The following is a 22,872-nucleotide window of genomic DNA, read 5'->3' as shown; positions in this document are numbered from 1 at the left end:
AAAAAGATGCCTCGTGACAGAGACACTCGGGGAGCACAGACCATAGCTAGTGAAATTGGTGAAAAAGGCGCTAGCGAGGAGGCATCCGGGTCAGTGAGAATACCGCAGCAAGGGCTAGCAGAGGAATTGGAGACTAATTTGCCACTGATACATTCGCAAAGCTCTTTAAACCTACTGAAGGTTGTTAAAGAAGGAATCGCGACGGAAGAATACAGCAATTACGTCGGAGAAAGTAGAAACAAGGACGTTCTTTGCGGAGACGAGACCAGATTAAATAGCCCCAAAAGGTTCAAGGAGGGGCTGAAAAACTCATAGCTCCGCACTTGGACGACTTTCCGAAATCGTCAAAAGGAGAGGAGAATGCCAGGGCGGTCCAGCAGGGCAGGAACCCAACGCTCAGGAACTTCAGAGGTGCATTACGCGACCGCCAGGCATGGCAAAAATTGGTTAAACAGCGCAAGATCAAGTGAGCCAAGTATTCGGCCGAGCAAGTAATAGAGAAAGTCGCCACACCGCAGCACGTATGGCAAGAGAACAGGCCATCACGCAGAACTTGAAAGGGCTCGTTGTGGCGGCTGAGAAAACGAAAGCGTAATCTAACAACAAATCAGAACGCGTCTCTGCGAGTGCGGCTGAAAAGGTCAACCGGGAGGAGATGTGCGTGTACGTACAGGACCAATCAGACTGTCACTGCAGTAGAATGCGCCGCGAGAGTGAGGGAAAAACGAGGCTGGCAATTCTTCCCGCGTTTACGCCCTCCTCTTCTGGGACAAAAAGACAAGCCGCGGGCACACAGTAGCAGACGACGACAGAAGGCAGCGTATACCTGGCGCCCTTTGTTGCCTTGGGCGAGGCCCGAAGGCCTTCAGACAGCGGTCCGATCGAGTGCGCATTAAGAGGTAATAATTGTCGAATTAGGCGCACCGATAAGTTTCTGGTTTGCTGTATAGGGCCCCTTTTCGTTCTTTGCTTTTTTTTGAAGATGTTTTGCTTACCCGTTTTGAATTTATGATTAACGCTATTGGTGGGTTTCAATGCGTTCTCAGTCAAAAGGAAACATAAATATGCTAGGCATTAGGCTGGTTGAAATACGCACTGAATAGTTTTTTTTTCCTTGTTAGTTTTCAGGAATCTCGAACGAGGGCTGCAGGTACGTTTCTGACAGGGTATTATGTGAAGAACGTGTGAACTTGGCAGTTCTCGTGGTTAGTTAGGTGCTCTCTGTTCATAGTGCCTAGGGCTTGGCGCGGTTTATTTGCAGAAGGTATCACCAGGCAGGCCTTGGAACGATCGGCGAAGCGAAGCAAGCGGCACGAAGTCTACCGGTCTCTTCGAGGCGCTTGGATACTGCAGCCCCTTAGAGACCTCTTGTGGTGGCGGATAGGCTGTTATGATCGACCTGTCAAATGTGATAGACATTCGGGCGTACGTTTCCACAACAAGATGATTTGTCTCGTCCCAGAAAAGGCTGTAACGGTAAGCTTGGACCTCGTCCTGTCAAGTGTGAGAAGCGCTCAAACGGGCGTCTCCTGGTCAACATAATTGCCCTCTTCTCCGAAACGGCGTCAACCCGTCCTCCCGAGCTGACACAAAAGGATGGACGAAGAAAGCGCTAATATTCCACAGGCTCCTGAAGAAGACGTCGGCAACCACAGGACCACAAAGGGTTGTTTAAGGCCATGCTGGCCCCCGTCTTAATCAGAACCGCTCAAGACTCAGATGAGAGTCACACTCATGTGCCAATGAAGTGAAAACAAACTTTTCTCTTGTTTTTCATTATCACGATACCCGGCTTCGTCGTCGTTTCCTGATTCTTGCGGTGAAGCCTCACCTCACCCGGTCGAGAGGGTAACAGCGTTCACTGTACGTATTCGGTAAAGAGAGAGTGTATGTAAACCATTCTGTGCTCTCTTCTTCTGCAAGATCATTTCAACAGTAGAAAAAACTTCCTCCGTTTCGAGAGTACTTACAGAAACTTTCGGGAGAGCTCCCGCGTGTTTTTATTGAGCGCCAACAGCCAAACCCATGAGATGCGCGCATTGTTATCCCTTATATACGCAAGCAAGGCGCTTCCGAAAGATGGCGACACCGTGGGTCCTTGCCCCCAATAGTATTAACCTTTGGAAAGAACGTGTCTAGCATAGTACAACCGATCGCACTGTACCACAGCGAGCACAAAGCTATGGTCACTGTGGTAACGAATGCGACAAAAAAAAGACAATAAGACAACCACGAAGTTGCGTATGTATGTGTCTTTATTCAATCAATATAGTGATAACCGTATTAATCAATATAGTTGTCAATATAGTCATCCCAATACAGCTTCGCTGGTTATCCTTCTTCACATAGTGGAAGGGCACTAATTTTTTGGGGCTGCTCGGCGTTATCTTTTGCGTGCTATGCCGGCGCAAGCAACACACCCCTGTGTTATGACTCGGCCATCGCTCGTCGCGTTTTCGACAAGCGTGAGTACCGAGAGAGCTATAAGCTGCGGGACAATAAAAAGCGTCACAAACTTGTCCCACTAAGATTCAGTGCGCGCGAAAATAACTGCGTCGCATGGCCGAGCTACTTTTCGCTAACTGCGTCACAAAACTGTGTGCGGCGAGCGTCCCTCTAAAGCATCCCAAAAAGTAACGAAATTGCAATAAGGTTGGGGGTCACAAAAAGCGTCACGAACGTGTCCCAGTAAGATCCAGCACACGCCAAACTAACTGCGTCACGCAGTCAAGCTGCTTTTCGCTAAGTGCGTCACAAAGCTGGGTGCCGCGAGCGTGCCCTAAAGCTACCCAAATAAGCTACAGTAATGTTGGGGCACATAGAAAGCATCGCAAACATTTTCCAGTACAAATCATTAATTCAAATTAACTGCGCCAGAACGCCCAAGGTGTTTGTTTTCCGCTAACTGCGTCACAGGTCTCGGTTTCGTACCGTAAGCTTAAATTGCTTGAAATGTGTCGCACAGTGTAAAACAAGATTTCTCACTTTGCCGTAGTCCAATATTGCATGTGGTGCCATGACGAAGAGCTGAAGGAAAGCAAGGATACGCCGGAAGCCCAACAAACCGGGCTACATACCAAAAATTTGAAGGCCCAATCCACTCTGTGAAGGTGGATTGCCAGCGAAGCTTACCATCCACTCAACCTATTCTAGTCTAACGAATGAAGTGAGTACGCCGTAAAGTACAGTGTATAACCATTTATTGCATAACGACATTCACGACGGCTTCATGGTCGTTGTGGTATACACAGATGTCTTCGGGTTTTGACAGTTGCCAAGTTCTTCGCCAACGTTAGGTCGACACACTAGTCACGGATGGTGGTTGGTAGTTTCTTTTTTGTGTAACTCTTTAGTACAAACTCTTCGAAGACAAAGCCTACGAACCAATTGTTTTCCTGTTTCGAAATGTCGACGTTAAGGTCCCCCACGATGACTAAAGGCGTAGTGTTATCTCTCGCCAACACCGCGAAGTGCGTTCGCATGAACCGCTCTACGTTGGTCTTGGAAGTGCCCGGCAAAATGTACACGGTGAAGATTCCATCACGGGTTTTCACGGCACACACATTGCCGCAGTCGACCGGGTGAGACTTAAACGTGTACGCAGTCACGCACGCTTCTTGCGTAGACGGCGACTCCGGCAGAGTGGCTGTCACTTCGTTTCGAGGCCTTTATTCCAACGTAGCCGGTCACTTCGGATCGCGACTCTCGCCGCGACCTACCACGCACAATGACACCATGCCGCCCGTGTGCGCGTGCGTTACATGTGTTTTTTGCTCTAAATCGTCGATTTCGAGAAAGCCGAGTTTTCTGTGAACCGTCACGAAAGAATCGCCGGTTGGTAGAAGTAAGCAGCTTCGCTGTAAAAATATTTGAAGGACTCTTAAGCTTAAGAGTGGAAAGCGATAATATTCAAAGACCCCTGACTGCTGCTCACACTTCCTGGCAACTGCGGCTTATGTAACCGTAATGTTTACGATGTTTAGCGGGAAAGGCTTGCAGCGATGGCTACGCACGAAGGCGAGCTTTCTGCTAGAAACGCGGCTTCCTGAGTGGGCCGCGGATGCGCGGAGGCGAGCGCCATCTGGATGGTGTCGCAAGGAACCGGGCTTGCCGCTCCGACTCGTACAAACGCTGGAAAAGGGGCTTGTCTTTACGCGCAATAGAATTGTGCTTTCTCGTATATTCAAATTACAATACGACGCTATAAGGTCTGTAGGTTGTGTGTAAGTAATACTTTGCAATTTTTACAGCAGAGTTGTTAAGGGCTAGTTCCCCCAGGATCGTGCCCGTGTGTAGACACAAAACTACCCATACGTGGACCGATCCCGAAGATAGTGCAATGCCGGGCCGACCCTCGGCGGAGGTGAAGTAGGCATTAAGCACTCTCCATACGTGGACCGATCCTGAAGTCGCTATCACTCATAGCACCTCCCGAATCCCGATTGTATTCCCAATTTCGAAGACAACATACTAAAGAAGTGCAATTTTCAAACTTTGCTGCGCTTTTCTTCCAAATATTTCGCTACAAAAGGAAGGTGTTATGACTGCGTAAGGAACATTAAGAAAATCAGTGATATTTAGCAAGCCAGCTATTTCACTACCGCGTCCCCCCTTAACCCATACATGTCTGGTGTTCAACATGACGTACACTGCTTTTGTTTACCGTTACACAAGAAGTTGCTTATAGAGAAGGATGAGGCTCATTCACGAGGTGACTGTCTATGCAAACTTTGGTTTGCCTAAATTTGTTATTGCCTAAATTCTAGAGAAAATGCATATACTACTGGATACTTATACTAGATATCTGAAACTTCGTCACGACCTTTCAAAAAGTGAAGTCCTACACGTAGGACACTAGGCAGATTTGGTGCAATGTCGTGAGCATATTGTAATGGATGCGTCAAACATACTATAAGATAGACAGCAACGCAATCAAGAATTCATGTGTGTCACAAACTGCTTTGTTCATTTTTATTGGGTAGGAAGGTATTCCTTGCTCATGCTTTCGCAAACGAAGCTCTACACAGCCTGGAGATAATTCTGAACCCAAGTGACACTCGTGATGAGGTGGCTTCATTTGTCTAGACTCTTGATGATGATGATATGTGGTGTTTAATGGCGCAAGGGCCAGGTTTGGCCAAAGAGCGCCATGACAAGTGGTGACGTTGACGATGTATTATGGAGATGTGACTTGGCTGTAAACTGGCCTAAAAATTGTCGCTGTAAAGTGCGTAAAATCTACGTGCTATAAAATTATGGCGATGACTAATGACGAGTACTATGAACATTAAAATCCATCGTAAAAGAATAATGCAGAATAGAAGATATATGAGATAGAAAAATTACCTGGAGCACTGCTGCCTCACCGGAGCCCTTGAAACACAAGGGCCTAGAGGCATGTGCTATACCAAAGAGCTGTCACAGCGGCATCCTCTGAAGAGAGGACCCGCTATGAACATGTGGGGCTAACAACATGCAGGACAACATCTTTCAGGAAACTTAGGACTTCGTTGGTATCAAATAGCGGTTCTGGGCCGAGTAACATTGCGGGATGAAGGGGGATCTGCTGCCGGTATGCTAGGGGAAAATGCTTCTTTCTCTCAGATTCGGCTGCCCGACACTCCAGGAGGACGTGGAGGACGGTCAGCCTCTCCCCGCATCTACCGCAGGTTGGAGGATCGTTTTCAGTGAGTAAAAAGTTATGTGTGCCAAATGTGTGTCCTATTCTGAGGCGACAGAATAGGACATCTGTTCGCCGTGATTTTGTTACGGAGGGCCAAGAACCTAATTGTGGCTTTATCACGTGCAGTTTGTTATGTACTTCTGCGTCCCACTTACGTTGCCAGTGGTTTCGCAGTTTCCTTCTTAAAAAAGGCTTCAGGTCTGTGACAGGGACCGAAGAAGTTGGATTAGCTGCGTGCAACGAAATTGATGTGGCCATCCGGTCTGCTAGAACGTTACCCTCGATGCCCCTATGTCCGGGCACCCAGCATATAATGACATGCTGGTTAGACATGTACGCTCTACAGAGAATGGAATAGAGCTCAGTTATTACGGGGTTTCTGTGTTTACAGTGTGACTTCAAGGCTTTCACGACGCTTAAGGAGTCTGTAAATAAAGTGGTTTTTTGAATATTTGATTTTCTGATATGTTTCACAGCCGACAATAGTGCATGGGCCTCAGCCGTAAATATACTTGTTTCAGGGTACAGTACACCAGATTCCGAGAAGGATGGACCAATGGCTGCATAGGACACCCCGGCATGTGACTTAGAAGCGTCTGTGTAAAACTCTGTGCAAGAGTACTTGTACTGGAGCTCCAAGCGATGCATTTTGATATGTGTCTCTGGCGCATGTTTAGTGACCCCTACAAAGGATGTGTCACACTCTATCAGCTGCCACTCCCAGGGCGGTACTACCTTAGCTGGAGGCATTAGGCGTTGTTCGAGAACTGGGACATCCATTTCCGTGCTAAGTTCTCTTGCACGCAGTGAGAAAGGAAGTCTCATAGAGGGTCTGTTATGAAAAAGTGTTTCACACGTCAAGTCGTTAGCGGTTGTGAAACACGGATGTTCCTTATTAGAGCGAACCTTGAGAAAATACGTTAAGCTGATGTTTGTTCTCTGAAGATGGAGTGGCCACTCATCCGACTCTACATATAGACTTTCAACAGGGCTTGTCCTAAATGCGCCAGTGGCCAGACGGATACCCAGATGGTGAACGGGGTCTAACATCTTAAGCGCGCTCGGTGCGGCAGAGTGGTATACTACGGCACCGTAATCTAACCGTGATCGAACTAGGCTCCTGTAAAGATTCAACAGGCACCTCCTGACGCTACCCCATGTAGTGTGGGATAGAACTTTAAGTAAGTTCATGGTTTTTAGACATTTTGCTTTAAGACATTTTATGTGCGAAATGAAGGTAAGCCTGGAGTCAAGGATAACACCTAGAAATTTGTGTTCTTTGTTAACAGGAATTTGTTGTCCACCCAGTTCTACACAGGGATCAGGTGCCAAGCCTCTCTTTCTTGTGAAGAGAACACAAAAACTTTTGTGCGGGTTGATTTTAAATCCATTTTGATCTGCCCACTTGGACAGCTTGTTTAGGCCCTGCTGTACCTGTCTTTCACATACTGTAAGGTTGCATGATTTGAAAGCTATCTGTATATCGTCTACGTAGACGGAGTAGAAAATAGCTGGTGGTAAAGATGCACGAAGCGTGTTCATTTTGACGACAAAGAGCGTGCAGCTGAGTACGCCACCCTGGGGTACCCCAGTTTCCTGTATGAATGTACGCGACAGTGCAGGACCTATTTTCACTCGAAATGTACGGTTCTCTGGTAGCTCTCTATAATATTTAACATATTGCCGCGGATACCTAGCGCGGAAAGATCGCGCAGGATTCCGTACCGCCAGGTTGTGTCGTAAGCTTTTTCCATATCCAGAAATACAGATAAGAAAGATTGCTTGTGCACGAAGGCATCGCGAATGCTCGCTTCGATGCGCACAAGATGGTCGGTTGTAGATCGTCCTTCCCGAAAACCACACTGAAATGGGTCAAGCATTTTACTGGACTCTAGGAGATGCACGGGACGGCGATTGATCATTTTTCCAAATACCTTACAAAGGCAACTTGTCAGGGCTATCGGGCGGTAACTTGCCACTGAGGAAGGATCTTTGCCTTGTTTCAAAACCGGGATCACAATGGCTTCTTTCCATGCAGTCGGGAGGTATCCCGCAGACCAAATGGTGTTGTAAATTGTGACTAGTGTAACTTGGGTGTCTTTATGTAAGTTTTTGATCATTTTATACATGATCCTGTCAGATCCCGGTGCAGAGCTCTTGCATGGGCTCAAGGCAGCTTTCAACTCGGCAATGCTAAAAGGGCAGTTGTATGGTTCATTCTGTTGACATTTTCTCATGAGTGGCTTACATTCTTCTATTTGTTTATATTTCAGAAAGGATTGCGAGTAATGGTTGGCACTTGACACGCTCTCAAAGTGCTCCCCAAGTGAGTCCGCCTGATCTTGTAGGGTATCGCCTTCTGTGTTTACCAAAGGGAGTGCATATGCTTGTCGCCCTCTTATCCTATTGACCCTCTTCCAGGCTTTGGCCTCATCTCTGAACGAGTTAATACTCGATAGAAACTTCTGCCAACTCTCTCGTCTGGCCTGTCGGCGGGTTCGCCTGCCTTGGGATTTTACTTTCTTAAAGTTGCTAAGATTCTCCGCAGTGGGAGAAGCGCGTAGCAACCCCCACGCCCTGTTCTGTTTTTTACGAGCGATACTACAATCGTCGTTCCACCACGGGACACGCCGTTTGCAGGCCAAGCCTTTTACTTCTGATATGCATTTAGATGCGACATATATTATGAAGGCTGTAAAGAACTCGACTGCAGCATCAATTCCTAACGAAGACAGGTCAGCCCATGAGATACTAGTAAGAGATCGAAATTTCTCCCAATCAGCTGTCTCAATCTTCCACCTAGGAGCGTGTGGTGGATATTCGTTTTCTTTCGGTGATCTTAGCAGCATAGGGAAGTGGTCGCTGCCGTAAGGGTTGTCGGTAACTTCCCATTCAAGTTCAGGCAGTACAGACGGGGAGACTATGCTAAGATCTATAGAAGAATAGGTTCTGTTTGCTAGAGAGTAATATGTGTGTTGCTTCTTATTCAATAGACACGCACCAGAAGAAAAAAGGAATTGTTCGACAAGACGTCCTCGCGCATCTATACGAGGGTCGCCCCACAGGTAGTTATGCGCATTGAAATCGCCAAGAACAACATAGGGTTCTGGCAATTCATCTATAAAGGACTGAAATTCATGTTTGCTTAGTTTATAATGTGGGGGAAAATAAAGCGAGGAAATAGTGATAAGTTTGTTTAGCAGAATAGCCCGAACCGCCACTGCCTCAAGGGCCGTTCGTAGCTGTACACGTTGACAGGCTATGCTTTTTTGAATTATAATTGCAACACCGCCCGATGATGCGACAGCATCATCGCGATCTTTGCGAAATGTAACATACTGTCGAAGAAAGTTTGTGTATTTTGATTTCAAGTGTGTTTCCTGTAAACACAGCACTTTTGGATTGTGTTTATGGATGAGTTCTTGAACATCATCAAGATTCCTAAGTAGACCTCTGACATTCCATTGAATGATTTGTGTATCCATATTTTAAATTAAATTAGTGCTGTGTTTACGGAAAGGGAAGGGATGTCTTAGATTACAGAACCCTTTCGAGGCCCTGTAATAGGGGTTTTGCTCTTTCTGAAGCGTTCGAGCGAACCTCGGCGCTCCTTAGGCGTTTGGTGCGCCTTGAGGACAGGTGTAGTGTCCATTGCCTCCTGTGAGACGCCGGACAAGCGCTCTTGCGAGCGAGATGTTTTCTGCGAGAGTCCTGCCCCGGAAGGCAAGACCCCTGCGCCCCCCAGCCCGGAGGTCGATGGGGCTCCCTGAGGGATTTGGCTGCGCCGGCCGTTGCCAGCGCTGGAAGGGGCCTCGGAGGTTAGGGCAGCCTCGGCTGCGCCCACCTTCGGGTTCGATGGCCCCGTCTGCTGGGTTGGCGGAGCAGCGCTAGCTGCAACCGCCGCGGGGGCAGATGGCGTAACTGCCGACTCACTGTTTGTGGGTCGGACAGCCGCCGGAGGCCGTTGTGACGCTGCCCCCTGACGCGCCACTTCGGCAAAGCTTTTCTTTGGCAGGTATGGAACCCGCCTTCGTGCCTCCTTGAACGATATGTTCTCTTTTACTTTGATCGTTACTATTTCTTTTTCCTTCTTCCAGGAGGGGCACGACCGCGAGTACGCGGCGTGCTCCCCATCGCAGTTTACACAGTGGAGAGCGTTCTCACAAGTTTCAGTGGTGTGTTCTTGGGCACTGCACTTAGCACAAGTTTGGCGGCCGCGGCAGCTCTGCGAGCTGTGGCCGAAGCGCTGGCATTTGAAACAACGGAGTGGGTTTGGCACATACGGCCTGACACGGAGCTTGATATACCCGGCCTCGATTGACTCGGGCAAGACACTTGAACCAAAGGTGATTATTAAGTGCTTCGTCTGAATCTCTTTACCTTCTCGCCTCATCTTAATTCTTCTGACATTGATCACATTTTGATCGCTGAAGCCCTCCAGGAGCTCCGCTTCGGTTAGCTCAAGCAAGTCATCCGACACAACACCGCGGGTGGTGTTCATTGTACGGTGCGGTGTTACTATTATGTGGGTCTCCCCAAATGACACTAGCTTCGGTAGTTTGTCATATTGCTTCTGGTCGCGGAGCTCCAAGAGGAGGTCGCCGCTTGCCATCCTCGACGCCTTGTAACCTGGACCGAAAATGTCAGTCAAGGTCTTTGACACAAGGAACGGTGAAATGGTTCGAACTCGTTTGTCTGTCTTTTCAGAGTGAATAACGTTAAAGCGGGGGAAGTTTTGGATTTGGCGTCCGAAAAACTGGAATAAATCTTCGGTGCGCCCTCGTTTCTGAGGGCGATCAGGAAGTTTGGGGAAAGAAGTCTCCATGGAAAAAATGTTTACATTCGGCAACAGCGCCGACCGCCCACCACGGAGCCCAACGAGGGGACGCGGCAGAGCTTGCATGCAAGCCTGCTCGACGCCAGTCGTACGCCGTCACTATAACCGAATATGGTGTACCCAAGGTTCGATAGCCACACAGGGTTAACCCTTTCCGCCAGGAGAAAGGAAGTAAATAGAAGAGAGAAGGAGACAGGAAAGGTCAAAAAGTGAGAGATAAAGACGAAGATTCGAGGAGGGAGAGACAGGAAAAGGCGACTGCCGATGTCCTCCAGGTGGGTCAGTCTGGAGGTGCCGTCTATGTGAAGCCGAGGCCGAAGAGGTGTGTTGCCTCCGCCGGGGGGCCTTAAAGGTCCAAACACCCAGCATCGGCTCAACCCCCAGGATCCTCTTTTGCCCAGACACTGCTAAGCCGCGCACGGCTACACGCGGGAGGGTCCAACCCTCGTGTGCTCGGGTCCGTGGTGTCGCAACACACCAAACGCCTGCTGACGCAGACGCCCCTGCGGGGGTCTAGACTCTTCATCTTGGAAGTCACCCTGCTGCAGAAACTGGTGAGGAAATCATTCAATACGCCACCAGCCCGAAGAATTTGTCGGACAGCACTTTGCTGGCTGAAGCAGCATGCAAAGCTTTCTTTGCAACACAGTAATGATAGCAAGCTATCATTGAGTTACCAGTGTACCGCAAAGTCCAACATTTTGTACAGATTGATCGCAACCGCGATTTGAACGCATTTTTCTGGCGCCCAGATCTTCGGCACGCCGATTTAAAGAGAAGAATCTTGACAGCAGTAGATACATCCGAAAAATGAAGAGGTTACTTTATTTCATATAGGACAAACTACTAGGCTCAGCGAAAGAATCGGTGCTTTCACGATACATTGTTAGGATTGGGGGCTCAATCCCGTCGCTCGTAATCAGTTGTCAAGATTGGAGTCGGGCATGAATTAGATGGTAGCTGGCCCATGCCGTCGTCCAACTTATCCACGCTGAGGACGTTGTTGAAGGGAAGGACTGCTTCTCATCGAGAACGAGGAATATGGGTTTATTTACAGTATCTACATGCAGTTCATCAGTCTAGCATGACTGCGAGAGAAAGTACATCAGTCTAACATAACTGCTTGAGACAGTACACTGAGCAGCCGCACAACAGCGGCTTATAAACACTCGGTCCTCCCTCAATCCCAAGGTGAGGGAAACGTTCGTCCATTCATCGTAAACAAGCCGCCTCTCTGCGGGACGGCTTACACACACACACTTGCGCACAGGTTCACGGTCCGGAACACCGAGGCCAGACGGACTTCGTAGAACTCGGGGCTTACGTCAGGACAGGCGCCTTTTATTCCCCGAGTTGACCCCCGTAGCGCACCGCCAGGTGCCCATCGTCTTGCCTCTTGAACGGCGCGTGGGAAGGAGCCTCGAACTACTTTCCCTCGGGGTCTCCATCGTCCACAGCAGACCAGGATGGCGGTGGCGGGTTCAGGCACAAAGCTTGCTTTGTCGCGCTCATCTTGGATCCAGCGACGGAGAGTCGAGAACGCGCGTATTGTTCTTCACACACAGTCGACTTAGTGACGCCGTGGCTAGAGATTTGCGGTGGCGTTCCAGGAAAGTTGACGCCGCTGTCGCAACTGGCTGGCAAAACTTGCACCTCAGCTGGGCCGTTCTTAACAACATGGAATAAGATGAGGCGATTTCAGGCGCTCTCGTACTGCTGCACCTTTCCGAGACTTATACAGTACCTTTGATACTTTATTCACTCTACTCATTTTCAAAGCACGGAAGTCGTCTTTCGATTACCGAGTTAATTGCTATGCTAAAGTAATCGTGTCACTAACAATAAGCACTACAAGACTGTTTCAGTCGCGTATAATTAACGTTCATGGTATGGAACGCAAACAAATGGTACTAGTGAGATAATCAAAAAAACGTACCTCAGATGTCGCGGTGAAAGGTCAAATTTTTTTAATCACCGGATATAACGCTAACACAGGTAGAGTAGATGATGTGATCAAAACATTGCAGTATACTGCACTGTCAAAAAGGCAAGCAGTGGTATTATTCGGTACTTTAGCTTTCTAATGTTTGGGGCCTGTTACGTTTCGCCTACAACGCGCGGTATAGCCGGCGCGGATGCAACGGACGCCGGAGCTTCGTTCAAAGCGGCGGACATTTTGGCCCGTTCGGAGCTCCCGTAGTCTCCCCGCCAAGCGCGTCCAGGCGTGTTTCAGTGCCACGTGTCTTCGTGTGTGCGTGTGTGTGTGTGTGCCCACGCTTGTCAAAGCGCGGCAGCCGGGGAGAGGAGCTCCCCAAGTGTGAAGCGAGGAGGTCTGACAGGCGCCAGCTTGGCGATGCGTCACTACACTCGTCTCAACGTGTCTCTCAGTCTGTCCGTACCCGCCGTCACGTGGTCTCGTCACGAGGCCTTCCTTCTTGCCCTCAACTGCGAAAGTATAAGAGCAGCTGCCCCCGGACGCCGAGAGAGAGGCTCCGATTTCTTCTGTCGAGTTACGTGCTCTCCCGTCTCTCACTTCGGTCGACCTGACCGCCCGCTCTTTTGCTATGTTAGAATAAACCAGTTGTTCTGTTACCAGTCGACTCATGCTTTGCCGAGACCTTCGGATGCTTCCAGTGCCCCAGGCCGCCAGGCCAACGCTACCCTTGGGGCTTGCGACCCGATTGCAACAACGGGTGTCAGCGCTGAGTTTGCAACAACTCGTGCCAGCGGTGCGATTTCCAACAGCTGGTGGCAGCGGTGGGATATCCAATAGCTGGTTGCCAGCGGTGAGATAGCGACAACGGAGGCCAGCAGCGAAGATATGCGGTTGACTGTATGCTGAGCAGCACAACGACCATCCGGGAGCAGTGCAACGAGCCCTGTGTGATGACTGGTTGCCTGCAGCGGAACGACTGCGCTGAATTCTTGGCTGCGAGGTTTGGTGAGTGCGGGACTTTCTTCTTCTGAGTTTTGCCAGGCTTTTGTTAGTGTCAGAAACAGAGCTGGTAATTGTGGTTGTCGTTGCTGCCGGGTTAGTTTGCGGCAAGACAATAGAAGGCAGTAGAGGAAGCAGCATTCATAGCAGCCATGGATTTGAAGTCGTTGCGCAAACCGAAATTGCTGGAGCTTGCAAGAGAGTTGGGTCTGGATGTCTCAGACAAACTCAGAAAACCAGAACTGCTAAGGGCTATTCTTGAGTTAGAGGCTGAGGATGACGAGCTGTCGGAATGCCTTGAGACCATTGAGGAGAGGGAGACGGCAAAAAGACAGGAGCGCGAACTTCAAGAGCAAAAAGAGAAACAGGAGCGCGAACTTAAAGAACAGAAAGAAAAAGAAGAGCGCGACCGTCAACACGCTTTGGAAATGAAGCGTCTCGAGGTAGAAATGGAACGCGCTCGTAATGGAAGTCAGGCACACGGTGCAGGAGAACGAGTATCGTTCAAAATGACTGACCTGATGCGGCCGTTTAAGCTTGGAGAGGACATTGGTTTGTTCCTGGTTAACTTTGAGCGAACGTGCGAGAAGCAGGGGTTCTCTCGGGAAACGTGGCCACAGCGCTTGCTCACTTTGTTACCCGGCGAGGCGGCCGACGTAGTCGCTCGCTTGAAAAGAGAGGAGGCAGAGGATTTCGACCAAGTGAAATCGAGTCTGCTAAAAAAATACAGGCTGTCAGCGGAGGCGTTCCGTCGGAAGTTTCGGGAAAATGAGAAAGGCAAAAGTGAGTCATATACAGAGTTTGCCTACAGGCTTATGTCAAACATGCAGGAGTGGCTCAAAGAAGAGAAAGCGTTTGGTGACCACGAGAAAGTTCTGCAGTGTTTCGGGCTAGAACAGTTTTATAGTCGGTTACCTGAGAACGTGCGGTACTGGGTCTTGGATAGGCCAGACGTTAGTACGGTGGCTCGAGCCGCTGAGCTAGCCGAGGAGTTTGTGACGCGTCGGGCTCGCGGAGCTAAGGACGGTCAAAAGGGTGAATTTGGCTCGAAGTTTGAGAGGCCGAAGTTCACGCCCATGAGAAAGCGGTTCGAGACGAGGCAAGCGCGCGTGTGTTATACGTGCCAGAAGCCGGGTCACTTTTCGGCGCAGTGTCCGACCGAACCTAAGGAGACGGCGGCAGCCGAAGCCGAACGCAGAAAACGGTTCGAGGCGAGGCAAGCGCGCGTGTGTTATACGTGTCAGAAGCCGGGTCACTTTTCGCCGCAGTGTCCAGAAACAAAAACAAAAGTCCTGTTTTTGTCATTATGCAGCACTGACGAGAACATGAAGCTTCTCGAGCCTTACATGCGAGACCTCCTCGTGAACGGGAAAGAGTGCCGAGTGCTTCGCGATTCCGCAGCTACAATGGATGTAGTTCACCCCTCCTACGTGGAACCCTATATGTTCACGGGCGAGTGCGCATGGATCAAGCAAGCCGTGGAAGCTCATAGCGTGTGTCTGCCCGTAGCAAAAGTGCTTATTGAAGGACCTTTCGGAGCACTTGAGACAGAGGCCGCAGTGTCATCTATGCTGCCCCCCCAGTACCCGTACCTATTTTCGAACAGGTCCGATCACCTCCTGCGCGAGAAGGGGCTTTTGTTTGGTGAGGCTAGCGTTCAGGCCTTAACCAGATCGAAGGTTCGGGAGCTCGCTGCAAAGGCGGTAGTTGCGGGGCCGACGTTGTCGAACAATGAGAAAGGGTCAGAGGTGCAGCAAGCTGATATTCAGAGCACGTCCGAACTGAATAAAATTGAGCCTGTAGCGTTAAAGGCACCAGATACTGGAGAGGAAATTCCCGATGCGGGAAAGTTAGAAGAGCTATCTGCAGATTTGCTCATCGCGCCTACGTCAGACGGACTTAATAGGTTGCTAAAAGTCAGCCGGGCGGCTTTGATAGCCGAGCAAAAGAAGGATGGCAGCCTAGAAAACATACGCTGCATTGTCAAGGAAGGTATCGCCAAGAAAAATGCTCGCTTTGTGGAAAGAGGTGGGGTCCTGTACCGAAAGTATCTAGACCGCAGAGGAGTGGAGTTCGATCAGCTGATCGTGCCTCAATGCTATCGTCAGGATCTGTTGCGCTTGTCGCATGGGGGTTCGTGGTCCGGACACCTAGGAGTTAAGAAAACTAAGGACCGTCTCTTGCAAGAGTACTATTGGCCAGGGTGTTTTCGGGACGCAGACCACTTTGTGAAGACATGTGACACCTGTCAGCGGGTGGGCAAACCAGGGGACAAATCGAGGGCGCCGTTGAAGTTGGTACCTATCATTACGGAGCCTTTCAGACGGCTCGTTATTGATACAGTGGGACCTCTGCCGGTAACAGCCACGGGGTACAGACACATTTTGACTGTGATCTGCCCAGCGACAAAGTTCCCTGAAGCAGTACCGCTTAAGGAACTCAGCTCAGTTGAGATAGTCAATGCACTACTGTCCATATTTGCGCGAGTTGGTTTTCCTGCGGAAATCCAGTCAGATCAGGACACAGTGTTTGCTAGCCCTTTGACGACAGCCTTTCTCGAAAGGTGTGGGGTAAAGCTGTTAGACAGCTCAGTGTACCACCCACAGTCGAATTCCGTTGAGAAGCTCCACTCCGTCATGAAGCGCGTGTTGAGAGCATTGTGTTTTGAACATCAAACTGACTGGGAGCTGTGTCTGCCTGGGGTGAAGTTTGCATTAAGGACCGCGCCGCATGCGGCTACGGGGTTTTCGCCAGCTGAGCTGGTGTACGGTCGCTCGCTGCGATCTCCGCTTCGCATGCTTCGAGACGGATCACTGCCCTCTCCAATGGCTGCAGACTATCTCTTCCACAAATGGCCGCCTCCTGCGCTGGAGCCTCGCTTTGCAACAACATTCCTTTGAGGTGCGTTACAAAAAGGGGAGTCTCAACGGTAACGCCGATGGCTTAAGTCGAAGCCCCTAACGTGGGAATCAGCCTCAAAATTGTTTGTTACTGATGTTTTTCTTCCTGAGGCAGGATTTTTAACATATTGCTTTTGTGTAGTGTTTCAAAGTGATGATGTGCTTTCTCGTGCAATTTTCCAATTTGTGGACGTGTTCTGAGTGCTGCTAAACTACTGTAAGGAACTAGGCAGTAGTAAAAAAGGGGAAAGAGCCTGGCAGGGCTTAGTGAGGGTTGTGCCGTGCTTGCTGACTGAGCGGTTGAGTTTCGGCGTAGTTCTAACGCTTGCCGGGAACGAGAACAAAAATGTCAACTCTCCCGAAGTCACTTTGCAGTGTCCTGGGTGAACCTGAACGAGAGAACGAGGCCTTCTCTGTGCGCTGCGCTCAAGAAACGCCGAAGGACGCCCGACTTCGGTTATGAGCATCATCGAGCGACATCCCTCCGGACAGCGGATGCAGTCCCCTGACCATCGGGATCTCCTTCCCCCGGCGGGGCGGTCTGTTACGTTTCGCCTACAACGCGCGGTATAGCCGGCGCGGATGCAACGGACGCCGGAGCTTCGTTCAAAGCGGCGGACATTTTGGCCCGTTCGGAGCTCCCGCAGTCTCCCCGCCAAGCGCGTCCAGGCGTGTTTCAGTGCCACGTGTCTTCGTGTGTGCGTGTGTGTGTGTGTGCCCACGCTTGTCAAAGCGCGGCAGCCGGGGAGAGGAGCTCCCCAAGTGTGATGCGAGGAGGTCTGACAGGCGCCAGCTTGGCGATGCGTCACTACACTCGTCTCAACGTGTCTCTCAGTCTGTCCGTACCCGCCGTCACGTGGTCTCGTCACGAGGCCTTCCTTCTTGCCCTCAACTGCGAAAGTATAAGAGCAGCTGCCCCCGGACGCCGAGAGAGAGGCTCCGATTTCTTCTGTCGAGTTACGTGCTCTCCCGTCTCTCACTTCGGTCGACCTGACCGCCCGCTCTTTTGCGATGTTAGAATAAACCAGTTGTTCTGTTACCAGTCGACTCATGCTTTGCCGAGACCTTCGGATGCTTCCAGTGCCCCAGGCCGCCAGGCCAACGCTACCCTTGGGGCTTGCGACCCGATTGCAACAACGGGTGTCAGCGCTGAGTTTGCAACAACTCGTGCCAGCGGTGCGATTTCCAACAGGCCATAATGCATTCCAGCTGTGCAGGGTCAAAGTCATAAAGCTGGCTGGCTCACATTTCAAAGGCCTTTAGCAGTCTTATACGAGAAGGTCCATGGCTATAAGTCATTCAAAAGACAGTGCCGACAGTATTTGTTGAAAACAGAAAATTCATTTAGCCTATTTGACAACATTGTGACTGCGCAGGACAAATGAACTGTGTATTCCCACTGCCTTCTTAAGCTACCATGCTTCGTAATAATATTTCACGTAAGAGTTCCCACGAAATGTTTTATGCTTTATCACGCCTGATACCACATTTGCCAAGCGCCCTATATGTAGGATGGCTCAAAACTGGCAGTTGCGACAAAAATTTCTACGAGGAACTGCCTGTAAAAATGTTTAATTTTCACTTGCCAAACTTTAAGTATAAATGGGGTAATTTTCAAATTTTTTGTGCATAGGGTGATGCGAATTTCGCGTGATATGAACTCTTGTGTCGGCCCGAGAGATTGCTATCATTGAAATTCTACTGTACCTTAATTCATTTAGAACACTGCAGAACAACCCTTATTTTCATCATTAAAGACACAAATACGGATGAAAGCTAACATTTCTTTTTTTGTGACATGAAACAGGCTTTGTTAGTTTGCATTGGCAACACTACTTCTATCAGCATGCAATCAAATTGCCCTTGCTTTCCTTTTATTTTTGTTTTTTGATAGCGAGGAAATGTAGAGATGCACGTACGCCTATCATTGCAAAATAATAAAACATGTTTATTGGAGATATGGAAAACTTGCACACATATCAGAACCTCCTGAGGGCAATGTTGCAAAGGACAAATTTATATAGCCATGTAAGCGCAAGTTATCTCTTACAGAACAATATCAGTTTTCGAATACTGTTTTCAACACATAAAATATGTTACAAACGCTGAAATACAGCAGTTACTAGCATTTATTTTAGTTATTTTTTAACAATACTGTCAAGCCTATTGCGAGGGTCCTTACAGAGAGGGTTATGAAAAAATATAAAAGAAAAGAACATATGGAATAATCACAAACACAGAATAAATCGGAATCTAGCGGCGCACTCGCACAGATAGTCATCCAGAGTTTGTTTGCATTGAGACAGATCAGTATGTTCCACAACACACATCGGTAACTTGTTCTACATTTCAATTACGTTGGGGAAGAAGGAGTACCTGAATGTATCAGTGTGAGCGGTGTAAGCTTGGATAGATCGATTATGATTAGTTCTGGAGCTCCGTTTTCCAGGTGCCAGTATGTATGTTCCCTTCCTAATATTTATTTGGCCTTGGAGTATTTGGAATAATAATTTCAATCAGTTTTTTTGTCTACGCGTTTCTAGCAGGTCCGTTTTAGAAAAACGGAGAATTTCTGTGGCTGAATCAGTCCTTCGATATCGGGAGCATATAAAGCGCACCGCGTACCTCTGAATTTTCTCTAATTGTTTCTTCAAATAACTTTGGTGAGGGCTCCATACCTCTGACACTCAAGAAGTGGCCTTACAAAAGTTTTATAAGCGGCGAGTCTTACATCGCATGTAGCACCCTCCAATTTTTTTCACAGGAAAAATAACCTCCCGTATGCCTTTGAAACCTAATTTTATGTACGTACGTACATGAATCTGCACTTTATCCAACCGACTGCAAATATCTGCACGACTAGAACGGCGAACACCTAGCAGGCATAAAAATAAAATAAAATAAAAACATTGTTCAATTTCTCGCTTTCCCAATTTGGAATGCCTTACTTCCGAGAACAGAACTTTATAGTTTAAGCTCAAATGTCTCAAACCATTCCAGGCTTGTGAAGAATGGTATAGTCATTCGGTGTTTTCGGTCAGCGTTGTTGAAGCCATGTCACCACACTGTAAACATTGCATTTCTTGAGCAATTTGATCGTTTCAGAAAGGCTGGGTACCCGCTCGCTGTGATGCTGGCGTCATGCGCTAGACTAATCGTAAGCGCTTGTTTTATGCGCCTTGCTGTTCTTATGTTGACCAGGTAGCGTTGTTCCGCGGCATATTATTACAAGTGTTGTTATATGCGCTATAGGCGTGCTCTGTTTACTAGATCGCTCAGATCTGTGGGTGTTTAAGCAGGTGGTTCTTCGAAAATAAAACCAGTTGTTAGAAAGCGCTCGTCCTTGTGTTGCTCCTTTTCTTCGACCCCGTTTGTATTGCGCACAAGAAGTTTTAAAAAAATGAACAAGTATGGTTGGCCGACCTAAGGCACAATACTTTGGTTAAACGACACCCATATTTTTGTGAACTCCGGTTAAACGGAACTTTATTAAAAACCATCACCTAGCTCATTGGCGTATAGAGCATGAAAAGTACAACAAACTTGTCAAATGATGATGCTATAAATAATGAACAAAATCCAATCCACCAGGCAGATGGAGGCAAGTTCATGCAACTAAAAAATGTCGAAGCTGCAAGGCTGCTGCCGTCAGGCTGCCACCACTACTTCGTTCGCATCGCGACGAATGAGAGACCTCGGATAATGCCCTGGTCACCTACCCTGAGGAGACAATGGATATTAAGTGAAATTTTCGGCAAGGACTATGATAGTATTGATGAAGACATTGCTTTCACTATTCCAGTGTGCAGTACTGTTGAGAACCTGAGGGCAAGAGACAAAGATGAAAGTTTGCAGTGCTATTTTGAACCCGAGTACTGCGCATTGTTATTGATAATTCTTTCGCGCATGAGTACAACCTTGCGAAAGAAGCTACAATTTTAGCTACAATATCATACAGAGTGCACAGTAAAGTCAATTTTTTCACTGAAGTAATATCAAAACACTTGGACGCTTTTCGAATAAAGCGATTGTTAGTGATTTTGGCGTTCCTCGCTTACATGAAACTTCAGATAAACACATCTTCAGGTAAACACAGTCTACTGTATTATGGGATACATCACAGCCCATCTTGACACGCTAAAGATATACAAATAGCAACTGCACTTAGATAATCCCCGAAAGCACACTATTTAAACTGAGCAGCTCGGCTAACATATCGTGACTACCTTGAAAAGGCGTTGGTCCAAGGCATAAACTGGAGCAGGGTGAATTTGCCTTCATCCAAAAAATTTTCTTTCTGCAGACTTGGTGATGTTTGCTTAGCCTTATGCCACTCTCAGGCAAATACCGTTTACTAACTTTCACAAACGTTCTCCACATTAAAAACTACCGCAGAATCGTATTGCTCATTCGAATACTAAGGGTTTCAAAACAATCTCACACTAGACTAGCCTCATTTAGTCTACCTGCAGCATCCATTTTGGAGGCTGTTATTCAAACTGTCGAAGAAACACACACACACACACACTGTGCTGTTGTCTTAGGCTGAGCTGATGGGAACGTCAGTGGGGCATGGGCACGCCTGAAGTGCTCCTCGAAGATGACGTCTGGGTCCAGTGGTGGCGGCTGCTGATGCTGTGCATCGCTCAGAGTTGTGGTTGGAAGACCTTGTGGAAAGCGCCTGTCCAACTCGTCATGCAGGTCCCAGCCATCTCTGCAAAATCAGTGTTTTGTTGTCCCCGGCACTGATGCCGTAGAGAGAGAAAATGCACAAATTGGCTGCTTCGAGCTAGCAAAAGAAGCACGCTACATGACGCATATCTATGGTAGTGTTTCTCAAAAGCTTTTCCAGTACTTGACCACATTTATTAGCATCAAACCTATCATGACCACCCTCACACAAACGCAGACATCTTTATAAGCCTTCTGTAAATGTACCATTTTCAATTACGCAGATATATTTACATATTAATTTATTTACGAAACGACCTTAACCACAGCAGAGACAGCGACCAGACTACTTGTGTTATAGTTTTTTTCACAAAGAGTGATTTCATGATCTATTTTATTGAGAAGGATGTATTTGAATTCTTGATAGAATCATATCAGTTGAACCCCACTTCTAGTTTCAGTGACACGAAACTGGTTGCAGTTGGGATGCCTTGTTCGGTGAAGTTTTCTTTGAGGTGACCGAAGGTTTAGTCGCCGTTTGTGTAGCGCACGAGCGCAGTGACGTGCTATTATTTCATATTTCGCCGGCTTTCTTTAATCGCTGAAAAAAAAAATGCCCACGCAGCATGCACTTCGCCAGAAAAAATTGGTTCGGTCGTTTCTGAACTCCTCTACAACGCAACGATAAGCACTTGGTCCTAAAATGAATATTAAAAAAATTGCATAATTGGCCTTAGCTAAGTAACCAATTAAGCGGAACATAAAAAAAAATACTCTGAATAGTGCCACCTGACGGCAAACCGTATGTCGCTGGTTTTATTAGGCTACAGTTACCCACTTCTTAAAAATCCCTGGTTCAAGTTACGTGAAACACCCTATGTATATATTTATATAAAAGAGAAGAAAGGGGGTTAACCGAGGGACCCGATTTTTGTCAGTCATATAAGAAGACAACAAACACTGACACCAAGGACAACATAGGGAAATTACTTGTGCTTAATAAATGAAATAAAGAAACTATAAATTAGTGGAAATGAAAGTGGATGCAAAAACAACTTGCCGTAGGTGGGGGACGCTCCCATAACCTTTGCATTCCGCGTGCGACGCTCTATCAATTGAGCTACCGCGGCGCCGTTTCCCCATCCACTTTCTTGGGTATTTATGTTTCCTTGTACAACCCTGGGAGTGTTAGCCAGCGCCACCACTCACATCACCACTCACATCACCATTCACAGCATACAGGAATTCTATAGCATTAACGAGAGGGTGGCAGGTCTTGTTGTGAAACTTAATAAGAGGTACAAAATGAAGGTTATACAGGTCTACGCCCCTACATCCAGTCATGATGACAAGGAAGTCGAAAGCTTCTATGAAGACGTGGAATCGGCGATGGGTAAAGTCAAAACAAAATACACTATACTGATGGGCGACTTCAATGCCAAGGTAGGCAAGAAGCAGGCTGGAGACAAGGCAGTGGGGGAATATGGCATAGGCACTAGGAATAGCAGGGGAGAGTTATTAGTAGAGTTTGCGGAACAGCATAATATGCGGATGATGAATACCTTCTTCTGCAAGCGAGATAGCCGAAAGTGGACGTGGAGGAACCCGAACGGCGAGACTAGAAATGAGATAGACTTCATACTCTGCGCTAACCCTGCTATCATACAAGATGCGGACGTGCTCAGCAAGGTGCGCTGCAGTGACCATAGGATGGTAAGAACTCAAATTAGCCTAGACCTGAGGAGGGAACGGAAGCAGCTGGTACATAAGAAGTCGATCAATGAGTTAGCGGTAAGAGGGAAAATAGAGGAATTCCAGATCAAGCTACAGAACAGGTATTCGGCTT

Source organism: Dermacentor andersoni, chromosome 2 (assembly GCF_023375885.2).
Source record: "Dermacentor andersoni chromosome 2, qqDerAnde1_hic_scaffold, whole genome shotgun sequence".
Taxonomy (NCBI): Eukaryota; Metazoa; Arthropoda; class Arachnida; order Ixodida; family Ixodidae; genus Dermacentor; species Dermacentor andersoni.
This window is presented reverse-complemented; position numbering follows the sequence as displayed.